At 38.7% G+C, this 5,635-nt stretch overlaps 1 pseudogene; it reads right to left on the bottom strand.

The window, feature by feature from the left end:
* Positions 1 to 549: 549 nt before the first annotated feature.
* LOC101446064 (ribosomal protein S6 kinase delta-1 pseudogene) lies at positions 550 to 3,578 on the bottom strand (annotated as a pseudogene).
* Positions 3,579 to 5,635: the final 2,057 nt, after the last annotated feature.

Raw genomic sequence — 5,635 nt, 5'->3', positions numbered from 1 at the left:
CTACATGGGGGACACCCCTGTGTAGCACGGCACTCCTTGCGCGCATCAGCACTGCGCATGGGCCAGCTCCACAGGGGTCAAGGAGGCCCGCACGGACCTCCCATGTGGTAGACGGATGCCCTAACCACTGGGCCAAAGTCCGTTTCCCTAGAGAAATATCTTGAAGGATACTTCTCTTTCAGTTGGGTTTACAACTCATCTGCAACACTAAATGCAGATTAAATAACAATTACACCTTGGTTAAAGGTTTGTATGTAACAGCCCTTAACTATAATAAATCAATGTCTTGTCCAGCTAGTAACTGTAAATAAATTGCTCTTGTTTAGCCTTTTTCTACTTCCATTCTCTAAATGTCTTTTTTGGGGGATTGAACCTGGGACCTCATCTGTGGGAAGCTGGAGTTCAATCACTGAGCCACACCAGATTCCCTATTGAATGTCTTTATCCAGTGATTTGGTGCTCCATAAATGACTATAGGGCAAATTTGCCTCAGTGCTGGAGATGCTTGTCACAAAGATCAGAGTGTGTGCAGATAACCCTGCATTGTGTTCAACTCATCAGTTTTACCCAGTCCACAGGGTGTAAAAAAATGGGTGAGATTTGATGTCTTCAACTCTAGCAACACCAGCATCAAGATGCTCCACAGGATTGAACAGCAAGAGCTGTAGAATAAGTGAGCAAGCCTCTTTAGAAACACTTTCTGGCATGTTCAAAGTAGTGTATTTATGCCTGCTGGATGGTGCTCAACCAGAGTCTTGCCGGTGAGAAGTTCAAAGAGAATGATAAACAAACTCTATCAATCATGGGCTAAAGTTTCTTCTGTGCTAGCTCTAACCTCTGGGGCACAATACATTCTATGGCATTGCTGTCACAGAAATCTTCAGCTTCACTCCACCTGCTAAAATACATCCTCTATCATTCAATAAGATGTTGTTTCAGTTCAAATTGCAGCACACAATTCCCTCTCTTTGTAAAGAATCAAGGGCTACCACCATTTCAGCTGCCCATCTTTGAATGCAGCCTTCTGGGATATAAAACCTGGAGTTTAGTGCAAATTTTTTTATCAAGGTCCTCAAAAATCTAATGTATTTCCTTGTCTCCTTTTAGTGCTAACCTACTCTCTTCCTTGGTCTCAGAATTACTTTGGAATAAAGATGTTAGTTCCTCTTTAGCCAAATCATCAGCTTGAGCTACAAACAGCTATACTTATGCTTTTAAAGTGTCCATGCTTGCATTATATCCATTAGCATCAGAGAGAGGGTTAGAAATATGGAGTATGCTTTCTTCTCTATTGTTCATAGTTAGTGCTTGCCCAACCACTCCAAGCCCTTGAAACTCAGGATCTGAACTATGTAACAAAGACATGTCTCCTGAACTACTGTGATCAACAGATGCTATAAATATCATCCCAAGATCCTCTCGTGCATAGTGTTTCTCTGCTATCGTATGGGATTTGGGCCAGCATAGATCACTTGATTCATCTGTGCCTTTTTCTTCATGTGCTTACTATTATTCAGTACGAAGTCTGAGGCATAAAGCATCAGGGGCTTCCAAAAGTTTATTTTTTATAATGTGTATATTAGTCTGTGTAAACTTAGTAGGTCCCATTTCTGCAGCTTCTTTTGTTGGCGCCAATTCACCAGGTAGATTTACAAGAAGATCAGGTCTTCCTTCATTGATATCACTGACATCATCAAAAGCAGCATCTTTTAAAAAAATAACTGGGACTGAGTCATGTGAGCCCCTGCTAATGATGTCCTGAGCTTTACACTCTAACTTACTTTTGCTAATATTAAAAGTCGTTGATGTGCTATCTCCATCTGGAAGAGAGAAGACTGGTTTTAAAGATTCTGATTTTAGGCTATACCATTTTCACCCCAAATCAAGTCCCAGGAATTCACTAGAGCTATCCTTACTGTCTATTCTAAAAAATTCCATGGGGCTGTTTTTAGATCTACTGAGGGAATCTGATGCTCTTGAAAAACTAACTGCTTCTGGGTTATCATCTTCAGGGAAAAACCTCAGTTCATAAGATAGCAGCTCTGTGCTGGAGCTGTCACAGTCAGCAGCAAGGTGTGCTGGGAAGCTTTTAATAGCTTTGGAATCAACACCCTTTTCTTCATTCTTCATTCAAAAACCCTTGTTCAACATTTTCTTGCCCATATTCATTGCATAAGTTTAAATAACTAGTAGTGCATTATTCCTCTGGACTTGAATATGGTCATTTTGGAGAGGTGTCTTGGCTATTGTCTTCCTGAGTGCTATCATCTTAAGAATCTGAAGTAAGGCCAGTTTTCAAAGGCAGAACCTTTAGCAAGGTTCCACCATTACTTCCTCTGCATTCAAAGCTGATGCTGTCCAGAGGATGAGAAGTTGGCTACTGCAGGTAAACTTTGGTAAGTGGAGATATTTCTCACTTCCTGGATGCCAAAGCTTTCTTCGGGACTCCTATTTAAAAACCTAGATTACATGATCAGAGTTTGCCTCCTTCCACATGCTGCAGCACGAGAAATACTGACTCCTCCGAGGTGATGTACTTGCGCAGACACACCATGTTGGGCACACAGAGGGGGATCACGGTCTTGCTGTTCCTGCTGTACCCACTGCTTTTCCTTAGGCCTTTCTCTTTTTTGAGGTACTGGGGGCTGGGAATTGAACGCAGGACCTTGTGTACGGGAAGCCAGCACTCAACCACCCAGTCACATTGGCTTCACTGAGCTGATTTTATCTTTTTTTTTTTTCTTGTTATTTTTTGTTTGTTTGTTCTTTCAGGAGGCACTGGGAACCAAACCCCGGACCTCCCATGTGGAAGGCAGGTGCTCAACTGCTTAAGCCACATCTGCTTCCTACTTCAGATCTTTTAAAATCAGTGTCTGTTCTGTTCTTCTGTTCACTACAAGTAAAGCCTTGTCAATCACTCCCAAGGACTCTGAAGGCCTTTAGCACCTCCGCAGGGGTCCTTAGGTTCCAAGGGTGCCTTGAAGTTATGATCCTTGGGGCCTATTCATTTCATATTCATAGTGCCTAGCATGTTGCTAGTGTTACCAGAAGCTGGGTTTCTAGGTTCTTGGCTGTGTCCCAAGAAAGAATTCAGAGATGTGCCAGAAAAATGAGATCAGCAAAAAAACTTTATTGAGAAACAAGAAAAAATGAAGGAGAACACACATGAGATATGGGTGCAGGCATGCTATAGGGTGAGACACTTCCTTTCCATATGAATTTGATAATTCGCTTTTCCATTTCTGCAGAGAAGGTTGTTGGAATTTTGAGTGGGACTGCATTGAATCTGTAATTCATTCTTTATCTGAAAGTCAAATGTAACTGGGCATTCTGTACTTTATCTGGTAACCCTAGTTAGGGGTCACAACTACAGTGGAGTATAGCTGAACTGGGTCCTAAAAAGTCAGCACAATTCACAAAAATTCCTTAAGGCCAAAATCAGCTTTGAAAGCCCTTTAAACAGCTTTCAAAGTTTAGTATTGATAGTACTCTACCTTCAACCTTATATAGTAATTGTTATTCACGATGAAGAACCTTAAAGGAATAAAGGGAAAGTCCATGGGCAGATGCCTGGTCATTGGAACCATTCCATTTGCATTAAAAGATATGGGGGAGAGCAGGACTGTGGAAGTTTAAAGCATTCCTGCTTGTCTGTAGGCTTTATGCTTTTTTTTTTTTCCCCAGATACCAGGACTGGAAATTGAGCCAGGACCGTGGATGTGGGAAGCAGGCACTCAACCACTTGAGGGACATCCACTCCCCTATTCTATTTTAATATGGGATTTCTAAAACGTGTAAACCACTCAATGTATTTATTGGTAATTGTGGTAGTTAAACAACATACAACAGTGAAGTTCATCTCACATGGGTATTTATATTCTAAAGTTAGTTCTCTAGAAAAACATGACCACATTGTGACTCCAGTAAATTATTTTCATGCAGTTATTCTTCAATCCATGCCCCCCAACTCCCTCAGTCTAATTTTTATTTTCAAAAAACATTCTACCCCCAAATTACTTTTAAATATTTTTCTACTGGAAGAACTTGTGTATTTTGGATCATTCAGCAGCTACTTAAGAGTAATCATGGTGAAGAGCCTCATATCTCTTGTTGGGCAATAGTGTCCTGTTTTCTATTTTCTTTGCCTTTCTGGTTCTTTTAATGGAGTTCTAAAAAATTTGCCAGTATTTATTTTAGTGAAATATACCAGTATTCATTTTAATAGGATTTGGTCTGTAATAACATATGCTGTTATGTTGTCTGCAGTCTCTTTAATATATTTATATTAATACATGTATAAAAATTTTCACTCAAATTGCCATTTTATATGGTAGATATACTGGTGCTGTCGTTGGTTAATAATATTTACACACACCGACCTTCTCCTTATATATTACTTTCCAAATTCTTCATGGATATGAAAGAATCATATGTATGGGGCGTGTGTAGCTCAGTGGTTGAATGCATGCTACACATGTATGAGGTCGTGGGTTCAATCTCCGGTAACTGATATGGAAGCAGTGGCCACTGGAGGTTCTGAGGGGAGGGAGAGGGAAAAATAGGTGTAATTTGGGGGCATTTTGGGGACTTGGGAATTGTCCTGAATGACATTGCAATGACAGGTATAGGCCATTATATATCTTGTCATAACTTACACAAATGTGTAGAAGAGAGTATAAACTACAATGTAAACTATAATCCATTGCTTGGTGGCAATACTCCAAAATGTGTTCATCAATTGTAACATATGTACCACACTAATGAAGGATATTGTTAATATGGGAAAATGTGGGAGGGGTAGGGAGCTGGGCATATGGGAATCCCCTATATTTTTAATGCAACATTTATGTAATCTAAGTATTTAAAAATTTAAAAATATATTTTTTAAAAAAATCTGGTACCTCCTAAAAAAATTATGTGGTTCTAGTCATATTACTATGATCTCTATAAAATTTTGTTCACTTTTGAATATTTTGGCAGGTCCAGGGGAAGCTCAAATATTTACAAATAAATATACATACACATGTACAAATATAAACATGTATGTGCATATATAGAAACATAAACAGAAATATATTTATACATACATATTTAAACTTTTTATCATGGAAAATTTCAGTGCATAAAAGTTCAGAAAATGATAATGAATCTTCATGTACCCAATTTCAATGGTTATCAACATTTTGACAATGATGAGATGTGTTAATAAACTTTAAATTGAAGTATAACATACACATAGAAAAGTACACAAATCATAAGTCTACAGCTCTTTGGATTATTATAAAGTGACTGCATCCAGGTAACCATCACCCAAATCAACATATAGAATATTACCATGACATGCCCTCCTAATCACCACCTACTCAGAGTCCATCAAGAGTCCATCTTGCCTTCTAATACCAGAGATTAATTTTGCCTGTTTTTGAACTTTATATAAATGGAATCATTCAATAAGTACCCTTGTTGTCTGACTTACTTTACTCAATATCGTGTTTGTGGGATTTATATATGTTGCTGTGTATAACAGTATGTTGGTTTTCACTGGCTTATTCTATTATAGAACTATACTGCAATTTATTTATCCATTTTACTATAGATGGACATTGGAGTTCTGTTTTGGTGAATGTATCTTTTG

Source organism: Dasypus novemcinctus, chromosome 15 (genome assembly GCF_030445035.2).
Source record: "Dasypus novemcinctus isolate mDasNov1 chromosome 15, mDasNov1.1.hap2, whole genome shotgun sequence".
Classification (NCBI taxonomy): domain Eukaryota; kingdom Metazoa; phylum Chordata; class Mammalia; order Cingulata; family Dasypodidae; genus Dasypus; species Dasypus novemcinctus.
This window is presented reverse-complemented; position numbering and strand designations above follow the sequence as displayed.